At 37.2% G+C, this 26,652-nt stretch overlaps 8 non-coding genes across 8 annotated transcripts; all 8 read right to left on the minus strand.

Moving 5' to 3' along the window:
• Nucleotides 1-4,698: 4,698 nt before the first annotated feature.
• On the minus strand, nt 4,699-4,770 carry Trnaq-uug. Its single transcript has one exon. It is a non-coding gene; the product is annotated as a tRNA-Gln (tRNA).
• An 802-nt stretch (nt 4,771-5,572) lies between these two features.
• Nucleotides 5,573-5,644, minus strand: Trnaq-cug. The gene has a single exon. It is a non-coding gene; the product is annotated as a tRNA-Gln (tRNA).
• Nucleotides 5,645-6,057: 413 nt separating this feature from the next.
• Trnaq-uug lies at nt 6,058-6,129 on the minus strand. The gene has a single exon. It is a non-coding gene; the product is annotated as a tRNA-Gln (tRNA).
• A 1,565-nt stretch (nt 6,130-7,694) lies between these two features.
• On the minus strand, nt 7,695-7,766 carry Trnaq-uug. Its single transcript has one exon. It is a non-coding gene; the product is annotated as a tRNA-Gln (tRNA).
• Nucleotides 7,767-8,216: 450 nt separating this feature from the next.
• Trnaq-cug lies at nt 8,217-8,288 on the minus strand. The gene has a single exon. It is a non-coding gene; the product is annotated as a tRNA-Gln (tRNA).
• A 1,357-nt stretch (nt 8,289-9,645) lies between these two features.
• Nucleotides 9,646-9,717, minus strand: Trnaq-uug. The gene has a single exon. It is a non-coding gene; the product is annotated as a tRNA-Gln (tRNA).
• A 521-nt stretch (nt 9,718-10,238) lies between these two features.
• Trnaq-cug lies at nt 10,239-10,310 on the minus strand. Its single transcript has one exon. It is a non-coding gene; the product is annotated as a tRNA-Gln (tRNA).
• A 413-nt stretch (nt 10,311-10,723) lies between these two features.
• Nucleotides 10,724-10,796, minus strand: Trnak-uuu. The gene has a single exon. It is a non-coding gene; the product is annotated as a tRNA-Lys (tRNA).
• Between the last annotated feature and the right edge of the window lie 15,856 nt (nt 10,797-26,652).

Here is a 26,652-nt window from a genome sequence, read left to right on the forward strand (position 1 = left end):
AATTTCTTTCATTAAGCCGTCCCTGATTGAGATAAAAAAAAAACAACACTATAGGATATTGCTGGGGTACAGAAAGCCGGGACTGTATCAAGTAGGATACTTTTTTGAGCACGTTTTTCGTTCGACCATTTTGTTTACATCAGAACATTTTCGCATTGAATGATCATGTGATTCGGGAGAGACCTCGTCCGAATGTTACGGTAACCCGAATAATGTCGAAATGACAGCATGTCTATCATAATCAATCAAACCAACATACACGCTCTATTAGTTGGCTGAAAAGAAAATGTTTTTTTTTTTTTTTTTTTTTTATGATGACGTACACAAATTACTCATACTACACATTGTCCTTACAACTACCTTAAACAATTAAGATATTACTGACCGTTGGTTTGTCATTTTCTCTACTCCAGTTCATAACCAAATCCGTTCATTAAAAGTGCATACTGTGTATACCTTAACAGAGGCCGGGAAACAAAGGGACGTCACTCTTGTAGATCGTGGCGTACCCAGCTTGTTATCTGTATTAATTTCATTGCGCACGAACTATATATACTAGGCGAGTATGCGCATCTAAAATCCAACTAAGACTGAAGGAAAACAGGTTTATTTATTTATACTAATTATTGTCAAGCGGACGTTCATATCAAACGTGATTTCCTCGCATGTTATAGTCCTACCCACGCGCCGTAATTTCCCCCGATCTTGTTACCCAAGGGCCGGTCTACAGGATCCTACTGTAATCGTATATCTGGTTTGTTTAAGCTCTTCAGAAATTCTACTATTTGGTGCTTGACAAAAAATTTCACATGGTCAAACCACGAAAATACTGGTTGTGTGATTCTTCGTAGATTAAAACAAGATTTAGTACGGGTATCTATGGATTACATAATACTTATGATTTACTTCAAGAGATGAAGTAATCACAAAACTGTTACGGGGGTCGTTGGAAACCATGATTTCATCAGCTTCATCGATCCTACAACTCTTATCACAATAATTCGATGTTTGGCATGACATAATTTTTCATTACCGTCAAACGCACTGACGATCCCGACGGATCCCCGTATTCGGGACGTTTGGACAAATTACTTGATAAGAACTAATGTGGCGTATATTCTAACGTGGTTGCACATAAAGTATCGAAGCTTACGCCAAACCTATCCATTTATATACGTTATTGCCGAGTTTGAACAGCACGCTTGTCAAAAACCACTGCTTTAAAGCACAAATGTATTTCATATCTATAGATGGACGAGATAACTCGCCGGAGTTGTTACGGGGAATTCTCACTCTGTGTCGGCGCAGGTAATGGGAACTCTCATATATATCATGAAACACAACATAAGGCAACGTCACAGATCAGAACATACGGGTCTTACTTAACTCTGCAAACTGTCTTAATGACCCTGGCCCAGACGAAATGCTCGAGTTTTGACTATAAAAGTATCGATAGAATTCCCCCTCTCCACATACATCTTCTGTTATAGGGAGGTCGGGATCAAAGCACACGCGATGTACACTGACAACACACGTCCTATATCAGATTACAAACTCTGATTTTATTCTTCCAGCCTCGTTTTGAGGAGATGCAATGAGGAGTTTTGTTAGATATCTATCGCTAGCTGATCGATACCTTGTAGCACTACAAACACGTATTTGGTCTAGTGTGGACACTGCCTAAATCACGCCATCCACAGACACCTGAAAGTAGAGAGGGACATACAGCGTGTATTCTGGTTACTAGTACAGACGCATTCCATTTGAATTTAGTTTTCTTTTAAAGAAATATTAGTAAATTGATAAATAAAATGGCGCAATAACAGGGCGAGAACATGCGCATGGCCATTTCCTTTTTTCAAAAGTAGTTTACTCAGTAAAGTATATTTAGACAAGAAATATCTTTAAAAAAAGATAAACGGCATAGATTTAATGCTGGTAGTTATAATGTAAAACTGCTGGTGAAATAGATCAACGAACTAATGCGTTTCAGCATGGATAACAAAATTATATCAGTTTGAATCATTTTTGGTGATTATAAGACTGCATTTGAATCAGGAATATAATTTTATTAATGTGTCATTTGAAAAGATACATCCACTTATTCAGCTTGCATTCAATCGTAACTTTGTTTCGTTTTTAACTGCATATCTGCATTTTGCATCTACCTCTACATTGACCAATCACATACTTCATCTTGACCAGTAACGCCACCTGTCGCGTCATATCCGGGGCCAAAAATAACTCGTATTCCCCGTATATATAACATGACTGATCTACGAGGTGTTATACAGTACGAGACTTTTTATGTTATCAGTTGTACGGTAAATGGAGATACGTGAACACTCTATATGAAAACGGTTACGTACCTAAACCTTGGCGATAGATATTATATCTCAGGCTGTTAACACGTAGATTTAAATCTTCAGTTACTCGTGTAGTATTTCAGATAAGCTGTTTCTGTCGACCGGAAGTTGGTATTGTATGACCGGAAGTAAGTTTGGTCTAAAGTATCCAATTTAATGTAACGTAATTAATCAGTACCATGGCTAGGTTTTTAGCTTTTAACTGTTTGACATTTCAGAAAACTTCCGATTACACAGGAATATATTGAGCGTAAAAATACAGGTAACTGCACGTACAAATGTAGGAGGCGTTTCCACTGAACACTGTAGTATTATTCCAAATATTTATTGTGTTGTATTAAAAACGATGAAAGAATGTATAAATATATATTAAAAACGAAAAGAAAAAAAGCAATACTAAAGAGTAATCTTCAGACAATATGTTGTTTTACGTAAACAAGTAATTCTTGTCACCTGGATAAGGAAGTAGTTTCAACACAATGTATGATTATAATGCATCCCATTTTAAAAATCCAGTTACAAGGACATGGATTGCAGCTGATTATTAAGGCTTCTCCGAAAGCTGAACAGCACACCCGTTTAGTGTATGGGAGTGATAACGGTAGGGAAGGTAGCTATTGAACCACAATAATTTGGTTTATTGACAAAGCTTCAATATGTGAACATAGTAACAGAATCTGATCTCGTTTGCGTTACTTTGCATGGATAATAAAATGTTCAAATATATATATATCAGAATGTTACAGATACTGCTTATAGGTCCGTCTATAGCGGCGTATTGTTGTAACAATTTGTCAGTGGAATTGTATTTAACGAGACAAATGTTTTAGAGAATCACTCATTATCTGAATACTGTAAAATTAGTAGTTATATTTTGCCAATATCACGCCTACGTCCGTAGTTGAATACCCCTTTTCTTTCAGAGATAAGTAATTCCGCCGCAATGGCCGAGCAGCGATTAAAATGTTGATGCTTCCACTATATCAAATAAATTCACTAAGGTTTATTGTTTTAGTGATATCATTTATTATTATATTCCAGAATATTCCATCCTCGATTTAATTCATGTATTTATGTACACATGGCAGTTGGTATGAGTCCTGTTTGTCGTTATGTAGTTATTTCGCATCACAGGGGCTTGGCACGATTTTACAAATGATGGTCCATATATATATATGTATTATAGTGTGATATATATATGGACCATCATTTGAAAAATCGTGCCAAGCCCCTGTGTTTCGCATTAATAAAAGACGTCTTTGACATATTTCGTCATGATAATCATCGTTGTTTCATCCCGCTTGATCGTCTGAAGAGGATAAGTGCCTTACGAACTAAACATAAATTATTTCGTAATTACGACTTAGCTATCTCGATCGTAATTACGACTTAGCTATCTCGATCGTAATTACGACTTAGCTATCTCGATCGTAATTACGACTTAGCTATCTCGATCGTAATTACGACTTAGCTATCTCGATCGTAATTACGACTTAGCTATCTCGATCGTAATTACGACTTAGCTATCTCGATCGTAATTACGAATTAGCTATCTCGATCGTAATTACGAATTAGCTATCTCGATCGTAATTACGACTTAGCTATCTCGATCGTAATTACGACTTAGCTATCTCGATCGTAATAACGACTTAGCTATCTCGATCGCAGTTACGACTTACATTTTGTAGTTATCTCTTGATTACGGCATAACTATACGTACATACGTAATTACACCTAGTACAACCGATTTATGTATTCACTAAATAACTAACGACAAACAAAATCAGCATTCGTAACTATATTGCTATGAGTGCGTAGCACGGGTGAATAATACCAAAATGTTAGCCCCACGAAATATATTTGGTATTACTGAAGACACTGTTGGATATTCTGTTTATGCCATTTTATAGCAAAATCTACCTGGGTAACTTTAAAGTTCCACCATTGTCGTGTGTAAGCACTTGATTGGTCAAATAAGAAAAAAGGATTTTTTTTTCACTAGTGAAAAATAACAGAAAAAGTGGTTCTCGTGAAAATTACTTTTTGTAGCTTGAATATAATAGTTTTCGATATGTCACTGGTTATAATGTAACAAAATACTAGAAATAAATGCATCTGATAGTTAATCAGGACTTAATGCACAGAATAATCCTGATTTCTGTTATTTAATTACAGTTGCCCCACAGACGTGAAAAATATCAAAATATTAGCCCCACGAGTGAAATATATTTGGTATTACTGAAGACACTGTTAGACATACTCTCTATAATTACTGTTGAGTTGTTTAAAACGATAATAGTTGATAAATTACATACACTTTTCAGAAAAACTAAGGTTCTACCGAGATTTGAACTCGGATCGCTGGATTCAAAGTCCAAAGTGCTAACCATTACACCATAGAACCCTGTATGTAAGTAAAGTAGGTTGTAAAATTTATCCAACTAGCTGATGCGATTTGTTCACCTGTGTGACGTATACCGATAGTCGTTTACTTATGTCACGTGCGCCCTTTGCCCTGAAGGAATTCTCCGTAATCTGGATATGACGATTGACATGTTGTATAAGTTATTACCCTCGGATATTTTACCATGGCATTGTGTTTTATATTAAGGACACAGGGGCTTGACACGTTCCTATGATCCATAATGAAAAAAACCTAAGATCCGACCTCTAGATCACTTACTTTTTTACTCTAGGGTCGGGACACTGGGGTAATATTTTTTCATTCCGGGTCTTTGGAGGGGGGATCAAGCCCCTGTGATTAAGGGTATGTTTCTTCTATAGAAAAAGTAGTTCTTATGTAAAATATCTTATACTGATACCTTTTAAAATATACATATCACAGTACCCTATGTACAATTATTGTTAGCCCGAGATTCCTCTGGCCCTGACACCTCCTACACCAGACATGGTGTCAAGGCAGAGGAAATTCTGGCTATATTATTGTATACAACAAGTATTTAGGCGAGGTCGAATACTGAAGTAGATATTTGCGCATGCGTATACAGCTAACGGCGTTACAATGAGTTGCATCATCTTCATACATGCAATGTAGGGCAGTGTTAGTGACAACTACATTTTAAAGTCAAGGTACATTTAATAATATATTTTAAAATTTGTACGTATTAATTGTTTCAAAGGGCAGATAATGAAAGAAAATAAAAAGAGAAAAATGTGTATTAATATTAAGAAAGAAAAATAATATCAGGTTCTACCGAGATTTGAACTCGGATCGCAGGATTCAGAGTCCTGAGTGCTAACCATTACACCATAGAACCAGTTGGACGCAGATATTGTGTCTATGATAGATTAATGACTCCTGTATCTACATAGACTTGGAGAGCTACATTGATACTACAGTATAATACAATAAATACATATATATATACATGTAGTACAATAGAAAACGCGGTCCAGTCCCTAAATACATCGATTTAGTTCATCTGGTCCGAATGGTTTGTAATCTTACGCAAAGGTTTCTATGGTGTGGCTTCCACTGTCTGTCAGTCTTTTATTATCTACCAAATGACAAAAAAAATGACAAAAAAAAAAAATACCGTCGTCTTTTTTTCTAATTTACAAAAAAAAAAAAAAACAGAAAATGTGTCGTTATAAACATTACTTTTCATATAGGTTATACGATAGCAATTTACCTAATGTTAAATTTTTGTAAATAACATCCAGAAAAAGAAGGTTCTACCGAGATTTGAACTCGGATCGCTGGATTCAAAGTCCAGAGTGCTAACCATTACACCATAGAACCTATATATGAGAGGTGGTGTATGATTTATCTACGTGTACACTGTATATATCTAATGCGATTTACCTGTGTGACGTATATCGATATCGTTTACTTATGTTACGTGCGTCCTTTGCCCCGAAGAAATGCTCTATCATCTAACGTTGATGAGAATGAAGGGTCCTTATTGATACGATTGATGTTTGTTAAATGTCTCTGTTTTCGCTTGGTATTGTGTTATTATAATGTTGGTAAAAGGAAAAGTGTATTATTTCAATGGCAAAAAAAAAAGAAAAGAAAAAAAGATCAGTCAACAGTATCGACGTATCAGGTCCTATTCAGAGTCCCGAGTGCTAACCATTACTCCATTGAACCGGTTGAACACAAATTCTTTGTCTATCCTGTGTTTCTACTACCGTCGACTGGCGGCTAAGTCCGTGCTAGTACCTACATAACCATACGAATGTATATATAAAGGTATGCATGTCCTCGCCCCAATTCTAGTTCAGTACTAGACTTGTTTTGTTTAATTGATTTATCAAGTCCTATTTAGAATCGAACTCAGATCGCTGGACTCTGTCTAGAGACATAACCGTCTACATGGACATAGAGCACTACATTTAGAATACTAAAGACGCGGTCCGATCCCTATAAATCGATTTAGTTTACCTGGACCGAATGACTAGTAACTTATGCCATGGTGTGGAGTCCACAGTCCATCAGTCTTTTTGTAATCTATAGTAAATGAAAATATTGATAATAAATAATATACCGTCGTCTTTTTTTCCCCACTTTACTGAAAACTTAGAGTAACGTATATATATCGTTATAAACATTAATACTGAGATACTATATATATCGTTATAAACATTAGTACTGAGATACTATATATATCGTTATAAACATTAATACTGAGATACTATATATATCGTTATAAACATTAGTACTGAGATACTATATATATCGTTATAAACATTAATACTGAGATACTATATATATCGTTATAAACATTAATACTGAGATACTATATATATCGTTATAAACATTAGTACTGAGATACTATATATATCGTTATAAACATTAGTACTGAGATACTATATATATCGTTATAAACATTAATACTGAGATACTATATATATCGTTATAAACATTAGTACTGAGATACTATATATATCGTTATAAACATTAATACTGAGATACTATATATATCGTTATAAACATTAATACTGAGATACTATATATATCGTTATAAACATTAATACTGAGATACTATATATATCGTTATAAACATTAATACTGAGATACTATATATATCGTTATAAACATTAGTACTGAGATACTATATATATCGTTATAAACATTAATACTGAGATACTATATATATCGTTATAAACATTAATACTGAGATACTATATATATCGTTATAAACATTAATACTGAGATACTATATATATCGTTATAAACATTAGTACTGAGATACTATATACATCGTTATAAACATTAATACTGAGACACTAATGTAGGTCTAACGACAGCAAATTGTCAAATGTTAAATTTTTGTAACTAATGACAATTTTTCCAGAAAAAGAAGGTTCTACCGAGATTTGAACTCGGATCGCTGGATTCAAAGTCCAGAGTGCTAACCATTACACCATAGAACCTATATATGAGAGATAGTGTATGATTTATCTACGTGTATACTGTATATATCTAATGCGATTTACCTGTGTGACGTATATCGATAACGTTTACTTATGTTACGTGCGTCCTTTGCCCTGAAGGAATACTCTATCATCTAACGTTGATGAGAATGAAGGGTCCTTATTGATACGATTGATGTTTGTTAAATGTCTCTGTTTTTACTTGGTATTATGTTGTATTATACGACGTAAATGAACACTTCGTCCACTGGGTATATACATTTTTATATAAAGTATGTATCTAATAGTAAGTATACACGTAAACCGCTCGTGTTCACTTTAATTGATCACATCATTTTTATACGTTGATACACGTGTAGAAATACATTATTTATCATAATGTTGGTAAATAGATGGTGTATTATTTCAATAGTAAAAAAAAAGAAAATGATCAGTAAAAAGTATGGTATCAGGTTCTACCGAGATTTGAACTCGGATCGCAGGATTCAGAGTCCTGAGTGCTAACCATTACACCATAGAACCGGTTGTGCATGTGGTCTTTATCTACTCTAGAAGAACTACTGGTGTATTGGTAGTACTAGTGTGTTACATGTAATTGTTTCGACGAATGTGCGCTCTCATCTAAATCTCACGGATTTTGAAGTATAAAACCAGTTAAGTGATCAATTGTAAATTTAACTATCATATAAATATTTCATTTAATTTACCTATTCACGAAACGCATTATTAAGATTTCACTTTACACGTCTATATTAAATATGCATCAATATGCTGTATATATAAGTCCTGAGTGCTAAGTGGTAATACATGTCGCCTGTATTCGGTAATTGCTACCACTCTCCACAAAAGGGAACCTTCGACACCCACTGAAACTTCGTAAACATATACTTACAATGTAGTACCAGTTTCCGGTCGCTGAGAGAAGTAGTCACCTAATAGTGACGTGGTGGACCGTTTTCGTTCTACGGACCAGTTGGACCGGTGTTGTCCGTTTATGAAATCAAGACGGACCTGGTGATTTTATATTGTTTTCAGACGAGTTTTCGCATTCTCGCGTTTTCGCTCTTTCACATTCTCGCGTTTTCGCTCCCTCGCCGTCGCGTTTTCGCATTCTCGCGTTTTCGACCAAAGCCAAGGTCGAGAGTGCGAGAATGCGAGATTTGATACTTGGCCCTAATGAGCCACCATAATTTTCAGACATTCAAGAAATCAAACAAAGCGCTGGAATTTAATTTATAAGCTACATGTACGTGTATGTACTTAAATATATCGATGTTCAATTGCCATTCTGTACCTTCCTGTCAATATCAATTTATTTAAATTCGATGAAATTCAAAATTAAAATGAATAAAAGAAATCAAAACCAATTAGATTTAGAACTGAGCAAGTAGATCTCCGAAATCCGCTTGCCCGAATACCATTAAAATTATGAAATGTGAGGGATATTTTTTCGCCTTTCTGTATGAAAATTCTTTATCAAACAATTGAAGTTTTTTCATATTAATTAACCTAAAAAATATGAGGATCATGATTAAAAGAAATGGGGTTCTATCGAGATTTGAACTCGGATAGCTGGATTCAAAGTCCAGAGTGCTTTTTTTTATCTTTAACAATAATCTTTTAATATTCCCAGCAAATAATACCCCCGGGGTTGGGGCCCAGAAGGCTCCTCACAGTGCATATAAATCACATATTAAATCAATTTAAATCAAACAATATCACAGTTTTGCTGAATATCACATAATGAAATATCAATGTGAGTCCTGATGGGTTTTTTTTATCCTTAAAAATAATCTCCTCACAGTTCATTTAAAGCATATTATAGAATTGTATCAAATATCATATCACAAAAAAATGAGGATCGTGATTAAAAGAAATGAGGTTCTACCGAGATTTGAACTCGGATCGCTGGATTCAAAGTCCAGAGTGCTAACCATTACACCATAGAACCATAGTATACGCTTTGTATGTCAACTCCATACGGTAACCTGTCACCTAATAATACACTGACGTGATGGTCTATTTTTGGGTATTAATAATTCACAAATGTAACAAAATCATGTCATATATATTACAACTATATTATAAGATACAATCGTCATACTATACAAGATTAATGTGTTGCACGTTGTAATTCAGTGGAATAGTTAAGTACAATGCATATTACATAGTTATTTAACTGAATTTCAAACTGTTTCCTCTGAGGATTTACTGCCATTTCTTAAAAAAATAAACAAATAAAAATAATAAGAAGAATTTATTAAAGAAATAAAACCAATAACTAATTAATAAATATTTTCCTCTTTGCATGCTTTGCATTATTCATACTGCAGTAATTTTGAAATATTGTATACTGCTTTCAAACAAAAAGTTACACAAAATAAATGTAATACGTAAAGAAAGCACACTCCCAATGACAATAATTTATAAAAAGTAGGTAGGAAATGGTTTCTTTTTCAAAAATACAGTCTAAGGTTCTACCGAGATTTGAACTCGGATCGCAGGATTCAGAGTCCTGAGTGCTAACCATTACACCATAGAACCTGTTGTACCCGAGTATTGAGGAACGTGGTTTTATCAGCGGTAACAGACCGCCCTATAGGTGTACATAAATATACACTAGGGTTATCTATTGTGTGACTGTGTATATATTATACACACAATACCTATATGTTCTAGAATATGTTAAAACAGTATTGGCACCACGATGATTAGGAAAAAAATACAAAATACTAATTAACCAAACTATCAATTAAAGATATTGATTGATATTTCAACTAATGTCTTTTATCATAATAAATACACCAGAGTGAAACGATTTTTTTTTACATATTTTATGCTGTTAAAATGAAAATATATTTAGAAAAACGAATATTGTATAATTATTAAACAAGTGTAAATAAATTGTATCCATGTTTATATTATCTATTTTGACCAAAAAAAAAAAAAAAATTTCACGCCCACGTAGGGACTCGAACCCTAGACCCTCAGATTAAAAGTCTGATGCTCTACCGACTGAGCTACGCGGGCTTCATACCAACGTTAAACTCGATTGTCAACAAATTTAAATTTCAAAATTGTGTCGCTTTTGTGTCGTTTAGCGTCAATATCCGGATAATATTAGGTGCTAACATTGACGAAGTAAGATAAGATTAAACTATAACCATCATATCGGCATCAATTGCTCTATTTTAGCGTAATAAAATATTGTTATTTGACCTCATTTCAACAGGAAATGATACGAGACGACGACTTTATCACACATGGCCACGCGTGTCCTGACGAGAACAAGGGGAAATAGTTCTAGATCGGGGCTTTTATTTTAAAGGAAAATATTAGTGCCATATATATATATATAATATAAATTCTTTGTAATCAATGGTCAGGAAACAATGTTCTGTTGATAGAATCTACAATCCTTAACCGGGACTTACATTCAGGATCTAATCTTCTAGATCGAATACACCGTAGGCCTACATAGGCCTAAGCATTGGGACTCGAGGACTAACTGAAATTCGGTAAAAATGACAACCCCGGTGTAAGTTCCTGTGACTGTATATATTGAGACCTGACTGTGTTATACAGTTTGTTATAGATCAAGGAGACGCATCCGAGTCCCGGACCTGGTTTACATTTGAAATAGTCCCTGGCTGAAATCACCACCGGGCAGGACCCGTCTTTGTCCAACTTTACGAGTTAAAATTACATGGTGATGCATGTGTCTAAATTCACTATCATTTATCTAACTTCTATATGACTGTAATGTAACTTGTATTGAAATATTCCATCCTGTAACGAAAGAGGTATTTACCTCACTCACGTGGCCGTAAAGTCAATATAATAATTACGGATACGACTTCTCGAGTTGTCTCCCTTGCACTGAAAAAAAGTGTCTGAAAGGTGTTATAGGTGTTTGGCTACTGAAGGTGAATACCAACAGAAACATGTATTTGTTATATATATTTCTGATACCAACGAACTATGTTTTTGAGGGCAATGTGAGTACATCGTGTGATGCTAATAACACAAATGCTACCAGATGTCCCTCTCACGAGTGAAGTGTCGATGGGACGTCAAAAAAAAAGCCAAATGCTGCACCTATCTTTTCAAAGCTAATAAAACAATTGTAGTGGTATTCAGCTCTACAAAGTTTAAGAATTTTCTAATACAGACTTTTCATATTAACAATGTTCTGCTATTTGATAAGCACGAGGCCCACTTTCACCTTCTCAACACGAGCAGTTGGTCGTTTACCGATACTAAACGAGCCAAAGTGAACAGAAGACTCGAGAGGAATGTGGAGGGTTATTGTACCAACTCGTCAGACAAAACGTAGGAAAATAATTGTTCTTGGATAATCACTACATTCTTAACACCCTAACATAACGTCCTATGTTTGTTAAGAAAACAATGGGATATTTTACGGTTGTTAACAATATTTGGGAAATATTTACTGGCAATATTTTGTTTTAGTGAAGAAATTCGTATTGGCAAATGAGTTGTCTAAACGATATTTTTGATCAAATAGAAGCCGACTAGGTTTTTTCTTATCTCTTTCAGTTAGAAGTGACTCTAGATAGTTTTATATCCAACACAATATTTCATCCTTATTAGAAAAAAACCGTTCATGGCCCATGAAATCTTATTCATAATCTATCGAAGCAGGCGAACAATGAATATCCTCATATCGTCTGTCGATAGATTGCTTGATTTTTTTCATCCATAAATCGTCCGCCTGGTATCACAGAAGGTTTTAAATTATAGGGTAAATGGTGGTGAATGTCACAAATTCACGTACCATGAATGTTAATGGCCTCGTTTTACAAGCCGGAAGTCCATTCAACCGTGACTTAACTCTGCAGCAAATATAACCTGGACAATGACGTCGTTATATATTACTTGATGATTGACTTTAATGGGAAAAGTGTAATTCGGTTATCGTTGATGTTTTATCGGATTATTAGAAACGGACATTTTGCACGTGACTCATAGGGAATTCCTATCAGCTGAAAAAGACAGCAATTTAGGAGCAATTTCCGTAGAGAATTTGAATGGGTCTCGTTTAATCTTTGCTCTCTGTTTGCCTGTAAGCTCATACACTTAAGCACACATAAAGCGCGTTACGCTTCACGCTGGATACATTTTGTGTCATTCTAACGAACAATGTAATTGAGATTACTTTTTTTCATTTATACTTCTAACAAGCGCCAGGCGTGTGCACAACGTGAGGACGCGTGCAGCTTTTACGGCAATTGTAAAATTGTCGTGCGAAAATAATTATTTAATAATTATTTTCGCGTAAAATGCACAATCACTTTTAGCACTGGTATGCTTATGGTCTTATAATTTCCCCAGATTTCAATAAGAGCGACATTATTACCCAAATGTTACTGTTAGCTGATCACTGCCGTCCAATCACGTCCATTAATGTCGGTAAATTACTCCGCGCTAACGTAGTCAAATCGACCTCTCCTATCAGCGCCACCGATGAACCACAAGCGAGTTACGTCGTCAAATCGGTGGAGTGACGGAGATGGTTACTGTAATATGTCGACAAGAACGATGATAGACGTAAACAGTGGTCTTGGCAGCGTTCTGGTTGGACAAATGAAATGAAATAAATATGGCGAAAATGCTTGCTAACCTCTAGAAATGCAAATTTAATGCACATCGACTGATAGAAAATGTTATAGAAATCCTCTGGTGACCTTTGGGAAATTGAAAGCGGGTCCCGGCAAAGTGAGAAAAGTACAAATCAACGGATTTGAATAGCATAACAGAAAAAAAACAATCAGTCGACCTGTACAAAGTAACAATGTCGACCGACCTGTACAAAGTGACAATGTCCGCCGACCTGTACAAAGTGACAATGTCCGCCGACCTGTACAGAGTGACAATGTCCGCCGACCTGTACAAAGTGACAATGTCCGCCGACCTGTACAAAGTAACAATGTCCGCCGACCTGTACAAAGTGACAATGTCCGCCGACCTGTACAAAGTAACAATGTCCATCGACCTGTACAAAGTGACAATGTCCATCGACCTGTACAAAGTGACAATGTCCGCCGACCTGTACAAAGTAACAATGTCCGCCAACCTGTACAAAGTGACAATGTCCGCCGACCTGTACAAAGTAACAATGTCAGTCGATTCGACAAAGTAACAATGTTAGTTGAGCATGGAAACATCTATAAGACCCTCTGCGCATGCTTGCCAACACGAGTGATTGATATAACTTGATAATAAGCCCTTCGTATATTTATTTTGTTTCTACATATGAAACCAATACTTGTTTAACCAGAAAAATCCATCCTTGATACAATGCGTCAATTCATCTATATATACTACAATTTACCAACATTCAACACAAATATGTTCCATAAACATACATTTTTTATATCACAAACACATTTTGACACTTTTTCATTAGCTATCCATATTCCGTTCTGATGTCAGTTGGACATTTTGTTTGTTGAATTTCATTATATGCTCGTAATTTGGCAGCGAAAAGAAAGTGTTGATCATGTGTTCTTCATAATTCTTTATTATAAACACATTGATATTTCTGGTCATTACGCATTTAAACGTAAAACATTTACATTATTATGTTCTGTTTGGCAATTTCATTGTATTGCAATTTTCCAGCTCGTAAAAGAGCAATTGCAACAAACACAATGTGGATATTAGGATGGTGCTGGGCAATAATAATAAATTGTATTGTCAGCTTTAACATACAGAAAACACCCTATAACTCTAGTCGCTGAATTAAACTGTCTTGAAAGGGACGGCCTATGATATATCGCCGTAATCAATATCGATTTTAAGCAACGTTCACGCCTGCCGACGAATGAGATATCGTAATAGAAATGAATTTTGGGGCATCTGACGGGGAATGTCCTCGTATATTATCCATCAACTAATTAAAACAATGCAAATAGGATGTATATTGTAAAATGTTACACTTTCTTTTGTCTTACTTAATAAGGAAAGACATTTGATAAATTTGTGAAGTATCATTGTCGACGGATTTGAATCTGAAGGGGCAGATATCCAATACCCTACAGATGGCCTTTTATTTTTGTTTAATTGCTATCTCCGAGATCATCTTTGTCTTAAAGGGACGGTACTGTTGGTTCATGATCAATGTGAGGTTATCGTTCCCTATTTCAGATGATGAATTCAACGTCACAGGCGTGGGCTTCTGTAGACCTCTGGAGCAATCCCACAATCCACCAGCCGACTTTACAACTCGACAGATTTACGCCTTAGCTCAATGTAACGGTTTGGTTAAGGTATCAAGCAAGACAATAAGGTGCGTCTTGTATCTGCTAAGTGTAAAACTAGGCCACTGCACTGATTACCTCCACATTAAGGACACACCACCGACAAATTGTGTTGTTTCAACATTTCTTTATTATTCTTTCTGTAAAACTTTAGTTTTTTTTCTGTATTTCTTGGCACTAAATGCCATTACCTTTTCATTTAAAGAATTTAAACGATTCTTTTGTCGTTTCTTTCGGTAGACAGATCGACAACGTTTTTTTTTCTTTTAAAAATACTAATGAGGTTTCCAACCTCTGATCGTTATAAGTAGTCTGTTTATTAAAACAGGGGGAAAAATCAAATGAAATAATATTTGCATTATGTGATAAGGATGGAACACGGGTTCTCGGAAGCGATGTTCGGTGATCCTTGTGAGTTTTATATATGATCACGACTTGATATTTAGGTTCATTGGCAGAGCAAATATTGACATGGCGATAAAGCATATTTCCCGATTGTTTACTGTTGAGAACTTTTTATTGTGTTATACTGTCGGCTACGTTATCAGAATAACTTTACATTGCGTTTTTATGACGGAAAGGTTGATCTCGGTATCAGGAAAAAGGCTTTAAAACCAATAGGCATTGACACCAAAACTAGTCACCATCACGTTTCCGCACACGTCCTCTATATACTTGTCACCACTGGTTGATTTACGACTTACTCGACAACTCGTTTCACGTTCCGTACATGTATATAAGGGCTTTCATTGAAAAGGATATTTGTGTTCCTAACAAATAATTTGGTTTGGTTTGGTTTTATTTGTTTAATGTCCTATCAACAGCCAATGTCATGCAAAGACGACCTACCGTCAATATGCAATATGCATGCGTGTGGTGGTTGCGTATGGTGTTTTGGGAGGCTGCGGTATGTTTGTATGAAGTCTCTTTGTGATAGGCCGGAACTTTTGCCGATTTATAGTGCTACCTCACTGAGGCATACTGCCGAAGACACCCAGCAGGACATCCCATCCGTCACATTATACTGACAACGGGCGAACCAGTCGTCCCACTCCTAATATGCCGAGCGCTAAGCAGGAGTAGAAACTACCCTTTTTAAAGACTATGGTATGTCTCGGCCAGGGGACAGAACCCAGAGCCTTCCTCACAGGGGCGAACGCTCAACTAAAGGCCAAAAGTGAGGCACCGCCAATTAAGGGAGACACTATGAAGAAGAGAGTTGTTCAGAAAGAAGAGAAAAGATAAGATCCCAAATTTAGTCGCCTCTTACGATCATGCAATAGGGGCAGCAGGTACAATTCTTACGCCCTACCTGCAGGGCAACTCACACATAATGTTTGTTGAATTTAAACAGACAATCCCTGTTAAAATATATAGATAACAGTCTGGATAAACAGCATTACAAAGTAAGCAATGGGAACAGGAGATATACCAAAACAACAGGAAAAACAACATGTGCAAAACAGAGACAATTATGCATGTACAGTAACTGTTTTACAGGAGCTGCGATGATGTGTTGCACATTGTAACAATGCCGAATGCAAATTTATGTTTGCTAGGATTATTAAATTTATATGATATTTTTGGAATTTATCGATACTGTGATTATTATTTTTTCCTGTGGAATAAATATCTAGAGGATATTCAACGGTTTGCCATAAGCACACGCGAAAATATATAAAACAGTCTGCCATACTCGTGAAATGAATTTGATATTAAACGGCAAACCATTGAATTTTCTTTCGATAACATTTCGCATGAGGACTTTCAATGCCTTTTTTACATGCCTACTGGAAAGTAGCTAGGCAAATCCGTCGAAATGACAACCGATCGAGTCAGCTGATCGGGATAAGTGCGCATTTCAAAATATTAATACGCTACAAAATATAGTTCCACATTTAAAAATATATTCAAAATAATAAACGACACTTTCGTGTTGATTAATTCTTAAGACTGAAATAGACAAGGATCCAGGTTGAAATCTTTATTTTTTTTATGGCTGTAAATTATGCACAATAAAAATGGAATGAAAAGGAAGCTTTTAGTTTATCTCATAAGATCATTTTCTCTGCTTTGAATGTAATTCGAAATCCAGTTTGTTTAGTAGACAAAAGTCATGTTCTATTGTTTTGACCGCCCATTTCCCATTATTTTCTAATCTACCGTATATACTTAAACAAGCATGTAGAAATAATAAAGAGTATATATTCGGTACAATGGACAACATAATGAACATGTAAGATTTAGATAGTGCTCCATGGAAGTCCGAGGAGGAATATGTGTTATAGTCAACACTAGCGCTGTCGATGCTCTCTCTGTTCCATCAATCCGACTGCCGAGGACGACAACAGCCGACACGAATCCAGCAAACTGTATAAAACCCATCCCACATCCAATACTGCTGCATCATTTTGAAAGCAGAACATAATTTCCTACGCATTAACTTATCCAAATGCAAAATGAAATTTACATGAACGATTAAGTCGGCAAACTATTGACAATGTTATCCAAATTTTCATCAGTGATGTAGAATTTCTCTATTAAGCATGCATTGCATTTCTGCTTGTTTAAAGAATTGATCACGAAACCAAATCTTGTTTTAATATAAATTTTGACGTCTTGACTTTTACATATAAAGATGATTACGGAGATTGTTCAGGGGAGGGATTAACGGTTTACCCTCGAATTACCCATCATTTATCAGATCAATGCTGGGGTCAAAGTTCAAACATCAATTTACATATTCATAATCGCTTAAATGTTTGACATGCAAGTAACAAGTGTATCATTAATCGTGGTGACGCTGATTGACATGGTTAGTGAGTGTTCAGAATCCATGAACAGCCGATCAATGATATTCCGCTCCTGATTTGGATAAAATACCTATTATATCCTCACATTTACCATCCTCTAGATTTTGGCGCTAACATGTAAGATATCTAGTCAGAGACTAATTAACCTGTTTTTAAATTTAAATAACATGTTTATGCCATAATTCTACAATTCACTGTTTAGATCATTTTGGCCTTTGTTTACGACACACTGAATTTTGGTCTAAAGATTTATCTTCAAGATCTATCTCAAGTGTAATCTCAAATAATCTAAAAATTTTTCTTTTTGTTCCAACATGACTGCTAGCTTACATCTTACAGGACTGCTAGCTTACGTCCTACAGGAGTGCTAGCTTACATCATACAGGAGTGCTAGCTTACATCATACAGGAGTGCTAGCTTACATCCTACAGGACTGCTAGCTTACATCCTACAGGACTGCTTACTTACATCCTACAGGACTGTTAGCTTACATCCCACATGACTGCTAGCTCACATCTTACAGGAGTGATATAGCTTACATCCTACAGGACTGCTATAGCTTACATACCACGGGACTGTTAGCTTACATCCCACATGACTGCTAGCTTACATCCCCCAGGACTGCTAGCTTACATCCTACAGGGGACTGCTAGCTTACATCCCACGGGACTGCTAGCTTACATCCTACAGGACTGTTAGCTTACATACCACGGGACTGTTAGCTTACATACCACGGGACTGTTAGCTTACATCCCCCAGGACTGCTTGCTTACATCCCACAGGACTGTTAGCTTACATCCTACAGGACTGCTAGCTTACGTCCCACAGGACTGCTAGCTTACATCCCACAGGACTGCTAGCTTACATCCCACAGGACTGCTAGCTTACATCCTACAGGACTGCTAGCTTACATCCCACAGGACTGCTAGCTTACATCCCACAGGACTGCTAGCTTACATCCTACAGGACTGCTAGCTTACATCCCACAGGACTGCTAGCTTACATCCCACAGGACTGCTAGCTTACATCCAACAGGACTGCTAGCTTACATCCTACAGGACTGCTAGCTTACATCCCACAGGACTGCTAGCTTACATCCCACAGGACTGCTAGCTTACATCCCAGGACTGCTAGCTTACATCCCACGGGACTGCTAGCTTACATCCCACGGGACTGCTAGCTTACATCCTACAGGACTGTTAGCTTACATCCCACAGGACTGCTAGCTTACATCCCCCAGGACTGTTAGCTTACATCCAACAGGTCTGTTAGCTTACATCCTACAGGACTGCTAGCTTACATCCCACAGGACTGCTAGCTTACATCCCCCAGGACTGTTAGCTTACATCCCACGGGACTGCTAGCTTACATCCCCCAGGACTGCTAGCTTACATCCCACAGGAGTGCTGGCTTACATCCTACAGGACTGCTAGCTTACATCCTACAGGACTGCTAGCTTACATCCTACAGGACTGCTAGCTTACGTCCCACATGACTGCCAGCTTACATCCCACAGGAGTGCTGGCTTACATCCTACAGGACTGCTAGCTCACATCCTACAGGACTGCTAGCTTACATCCCACAGGACTGCTAGCTTACGTCCCACAGGACTGCTAGCTTACATCCCACAGGACTGCTAGCTCACATCCCACAGGACTGCTAGCTTACATCCTACAGGACTGCTAGTTTACATCATACAGGACTGCTAGCTTACATCCCACAGGACTGCCAGCTTACATCCAACAGGACTGATAGCTTACATCCCACAGGACTGTTAGCTTACATCCTACAGGACTGCTAGCTTACATCCTACAGGACTGCTAGCTTACATCCTACAGGACTGCTAGCTTACATCCCACAGGACTGCTAGCTTACATCCTACAGGACTGCTAGCTTACATCCTACAGGACTGCTAGCTTATATCCCATAGGACTACTAGATTATATATGTTGTGAGGAGAATGGTAAGAAATCCTATTTTATTGGAAAACTTCGACATTTTTCCGTCACAATTTCTAAGCGATTATTTTTCAATTGATACTCTAGCTGGACTTTAGTGAAATTTTAAAACTCTTCCTTATTCTTTTTCCTGTGAATTTGACCAAATTCACATTTACTGCGCGTAGGTATATATATACCTAATTTGAGTAATTTCACATCCAATAACAATTATTAATCCGCCTCAGAAGTTAGAATGCTTTGGTGTTCCTTCAATATGCTGTATTAAGAAATATATTTGTATCGTGTTCTATAAAAATGAAATCAATATATATCACAAGGGACTATATTTTACACAGACTAGCATACGTTTCAGAGTATATATACACATAGCCTAACGGACTTATAAAACATACTTGTTCGCAGTTTATTCATCACCCTATGAAATGGACGAAGGCAAGATTCAGTTTTGGTACAATTTCTACTGTTAGATCTTCATCAGCTTATTGGGTCCTGGACATGCACGATAGCGTTGTCAGACTGTCTCGACAGTTTAGAGTACTATCTGTATATTCAGTGACACTAATAGAGCTAGTATTGTCATTGATGACACGCTCTATTTCAGCCATCACTACACCGTTTAATCTTTTTTACACACTAGCTTGCATGTAAAATTACTAACCATTGATTGTGGCATATCGCAACCTCAGCTTCACAATGCCACCCTACCGATCAACCCGCAAAGCATTTAGCTACAACCCTTAAACTATCTAGCTTAGCTTTAAGATGTCGTTCTGCCAATCAACCCTGAAAACATTACAAAGCAATATTATTATATTACAATTGCGATGTGTGATACCATTTGTATAAATAATTACTACATGTATTCGTCTCTTTGTTTACACCAATTTGTCCATAATCTACAGCACCCTATTACACTGTGATATCAGACAGCACCCTATTACACTGTGATATTAGACAGCACCCTATTACACGGTGATATTAGACAGCACCCTATTACACGGTGATATTAGACAGCACCCTATTACACTGTGATATTAGACAGCACCCTATTACACTGTGATATTAGACAGCACCCTATTACACTGTGATATTAGACAACATCCTATTACACGGTGATATTAGACAGCACCCTATTACACTGTGATATTAGACAGCACCCTATTACACTGTGATATTAGACAACACCCTATTACACTGTGATATTAGACAGCACCCTATTACACTGTGATATTAGACAGCATCCTAATACACGGTGATATTAGACAGCACCCTATTACACTGTGATATTAGACAACACCCTATTACACTGTGATATTAGACAGCACCCTATTACACGGTGATATTAGACAGCACCCTATTACACTGTGATAGTAGACAGCACCCTATTACACGGTGATATTAGACAGCACCCTATTACACTGTGATATTAGACAGCACCCTATTACAAGGTGATATTAGACAGCACCCTATTACACGGTGATATTAGACAGCACCCTATTACACGGTGGTATTAGACAGCACCCTATTACACTGTGATAGTAGACAACACCCTATTACACGGTGATATTAGACAGCACCCTATTACACTGTGATATTAGACAACACCCTATTACACTGTGATATTAGACAACACCCTATTACACTGTGATATTAGACAGCACCCTATTACACTGTGATATTAGACAGCACCCTATTACACTGTGATATTAGACAGCACCCTATTACACTGTGATATTAGACAGCATCCTAATACACGGTGATATTAGACAGCACCCTATTACACTGTGATATTAGACAGCACCCTATTACACGGTGATATTAGACAGCACCCTATTACACGGTGATATTAGACAACACCCTATTACACGGTGGTATTAGACATCACCCTATTACACGGTGATATTAGACAACACCCTATTACACTGTGATATTAGACAGCATCCTATTACACTGTGATATTAGACAGCACCCTATTACACTGTGATATTAGACAACACCCTATTACACTGTGATATTAGACAGCACCCTATTACACGGTGATATTAGACAGCACCCTATTACACTGTGATATTAGACAGCATCCTATTACACTGTGATATTAGACAACATCCTATTACACGGTGATATTAGACAGCATCCTATTACACTGTGATATTAGACAGCACCCTATTACACGTTGATATTAGACAACACCCTATTACACTGTGATATTAGACAGCACCCTATTACACGGTGATATTAGACAACATCCTATTACACGGTGATATTAGACAGCACCCTATTACACTGTGATATTAGACAGCACCCTATTACACGGTGATATTAGACAGCATCCTATTACACTGTGATATTAGACAGCACCCTATTACACGGTGATATTAGACAGCACCCTATTACACTGTGATATTAGACAGCATCCTATTACACGGTGATATTAGACAGCACCCTATTACACTGTGATATTAGACAGCATCCTATTACACTGTGATATTAGACAGCACCCTATTACACTGTGATATTAGACAGCACCCTATTACACTGTGATATTAGACAGCACCCTATTACACGGTGATATTAGACAGCACCCTATTACACTGTGATATTAGACAGCATCCTATTACACGGTGATATTAGACAGCACCCTATTACACGGTGATATTAGACAGCACCCTATTACACTGTGATATTAGACAGCACCCTATTACACTGTGATATTAGACAGCACCCTATTACACGGTGATATTAGACAGCACCCTATTACACTGTGATATTAGACAGCACCCTATTACACTGTGATATTAGACAGCACCCTATTACACTGTGATGTTAGACAACACCCTATTACACTGTGATATTAGACAGCATCCTAATACACGGTGATAGTAGACAGCACCCTATTACACTGTGATATTAGACAGCACCCTATTACACTGTGATATTAGACAGCACCCTATTACACTGTGATATTAGACAGCATCCTATTACACGGTGATAGTAGACAGCACCCTATTACACTGTGATATTAGACAGCACCCTATTACACTGTGATATTAGACAGCACCCTATTACACTGTGATATTAGACAGCACCCTATTACACGGTGATATTAGACAGCACCCTATTACACTGTGATATTAGACAGCACCCTATTACACTGTGATATTAGACAGCACCCTATTACACGGTGATATTAGACAGCACCCTATTACACTGTGATATTAGACAGCACCCTATTACACGGTGATATTAGACAGCACCCTATTACACGGTGATATTAGACAGCACCCTATTACACGGTGATAGTAGACAGCACCCTATTACACGGTGATATTAGACAGCACCCTATTACACGGTGATATTAGACACCACCCTATTACACTGTGATATTAGACACCACCCTATTACACTGTGATATTAGACACCACCCTATTACACTGTGATATTAGACAGCACCCTATTACACTGTGATATTAGACAGCACCCTATTACACTGTGATATTAGACAGCACCCTATTACACTATGATATCAGACAGCACCCTATTACACGGTGATATTAGACAGCACCCTATTACACGGTGATATTAGACAGCACCCTATTACACTGTGATATTAGACACCACCCTATTACACTGTGATATTAGACGGCACCCTATTACACTATGATATCAGACAGCACCCTATTACACGGTGATATTAGACAGCACCCTATTACACGGTGATATTAGACAGCACCCTATTACACTGTGATATTAGACAGCACCCTATTACACTGTGATATTAGACAACACCCTATTACACTGTGATATTAGACAGCACCCTATTACACGGTGATATTAGACAGCACCCTATTACACTGTGATATTAGACAGCACCCTATTACACTGTGATATTAGACAGCATCCTATTACACGGTGATATTAGACAGCACCCTATTACACTGTGATATTAGACAGCACCCTATTACACTATGATATTAGACAGCATCCTAATACACGGTGATATTAGACAGCATCCTTTTACACTGTGATATTAGACAGCACCCTATTACACTGTGATATTAGACAGCACCCTATTACACTGTGATATTAGACAGCACCCTATTACACGGTGATAGTAGACAGCACCCTATTACACTGTGATATTAGACAGCACCCTATTACACGGTGATATTAGACAGCACCCTATTACACGGTGATATTAGACAGCACCCTATTACACGGTGGTATTAGACAGCACCCTATTACACTGTGATATTAGACAGCACCCTATTACACTGTGATATTAGACAGCACCCTATTACACGGTTATATTAGACAGCACCCTATTACACGGTGGTATTAGACAGCACCCTATTACACTGTGATAGTAGACAACACCCTATTACACTGTGATATTAGACAGCACCCTATTACACTGTGATATTAGACAGCATCCTAATACACGGTGATATTAGACAGCACCCTATTACACTGTGATATTAGACAACACCCTATTACACTGTGATATTAGACAGCACCCTATTACACGGTGATATTAGACAGCACCCTATTACACTGTGATATTAGACAGCACCCTATTACACTGTGATATTAGACAGCACCCTATTACACTGTGATATTAGACAGCACCCTATTACACGGTGATATTAGACAGCACCCTATTACACGGTGATATTAGACAGCACCCTATTACACGGTGATATTAGACAGCACCATATTACACTGTGATATTAGACAGCACCCTAATACACTATGATATTAGACAGCACCCTATTACACTGTGATATTAGACAGCACCCTATTACACGGTGATATTAGACAGCACCCTATTACACGGTGATATTAGACAGCACCCTATTACACGGTGATATTAGACAGCACCCTATTACACTGTGATATTAGACAGCACCCTAATACACTATGATATTAGACAGCACCCTATTACACTGTGATATTAGACAACACCCTATTACACTGTGATATTAGACAGCATCCTATTACACGGTGATATTAGACAGCACCCTATTACACTGTGATATTAGACAGCACCCTATTACACTGTGATATTAGACAGCACCCTATTACACGGTGATATTAGACAGCACCCTATTACACGGTGATATTAGACAGCACCCTATTACACGGTGATATTAGACAGCACCATATTACACTGTGATATTAGACAGCACCCTAATACACTATGATATTAGACAGCACCCTATTACACTGTGATATTAGACAGCACCCTATTACACGGTGATATTAGACAGCACCCTATTACACGGTGATATTAGACAGCACCCTATTACACGGTGATATTAGACAGCACCCTATTACACTGTGATATTAGACAGCACCCTAATACACTATGATATTAGACAGCACCCTATTACACTGTGATATTAGACAACACCCTATTACACTGTGATATTAGACAGCATCCTATTACACGGTGATATTAGACAGCACCCTATTACACTGTGATATTAGACAGCACCCTATTACACTGTGATATTAGACAACACCCTATTACACTGTGATATTAGACAGCATCCTATTACACGGTGATATTAGACAGCACCCTATTACACGGTGATATTAGACAGCACCCTATTACACGGTGATATTAGACAGCACCCTATTACACTGTGATATTAGACAGCACCCTATTACACTGTGATATTAGACAGCACCCTATTACACGGTGATATTAGACAACACCCTATTACACGGTGGTATTAGACATCACCCTATTACACGGTGATATTAGACAACACCCTATTACACTGTGATATTAGACAGCATCCTATTACACTGTGATATTAGACAGCACCCTATTACACTGTGATATTAGACAACACCCTATTACACTGTGATATTAGACAGCACCCTATTACACGGTGATATTAGACAGCACCCTATTACACTGTGATATTAGACAGCATCCTATTACACTGTGATATTAGACAACATCCTATTACACGGTGATATTAGACAGCATCCTATTACACTGTGATATTAGACAGCACCCTATTACACGTTGATATTAGACAACACCCTATTACACTGTGATATTAGACAGCACCCTATTACACGGTGATATTAGACAACATCCTATTACACGGTGATATTAGACAGCACCCTATTACACTGTGATATTAGACAGCACCCTATTACACGGTGATATTAGACAGCATCCTATTACACTGTGATATTAGACAGCACCCTATTACACGGTGATATTAGACAGCACCCTATTACACTGTGATATTAGACAGCATCCTATTACACGGTGATATCAGACAGCACCCTATTACACTGTGATATTAGACAGCATCCTATTACACTGTGATATTAGACAGCACCCTATTACACTGTGATATTAGACAGCACCCTATTACACTGTGATATTAGACAGCACCCTATTACACGGTGATATTAGACAGCACCCTATTACACTGTGATATTAGACAGCATCCTATTACACGGTGATATTAGACAGCACCCTATTACACGGTGATATTAGACAGCACCCTATTACACTGTGATATTAGACAGCACCCTATTACACTGTGATATTAGACAGCACCCTATTACACGGTGATATTAGACAGCACCCTATTACACTGTGATATTAGACAGCACCCTATTACACTGTGATATTAGACAGCACCCTATTACACTGTGATGTTAGACAACACCCTATTACACTGTGATATTAGACAGCATCCTAATACACGGTGATAGTAGACAGCACCCTATTACACTGTGATATTAGACAGCACCCTATTACACTGTGATATTAGACAGCACCCTATTACACTGTGAT

The sequence above is a fragment of the Pecten maximus genome, chromosome 9 (assembly GCF_902652985.1).
Source record: "Pecten maximus chromosome 9, xPecMax1.1, whole genome shotgun sequence".
Lineage (NCBI taxonomy): Eukaryota > Metazoa > Mollusca > Bivalvia > Pectinida > Pectinidae > Pecten > Pecten maximus.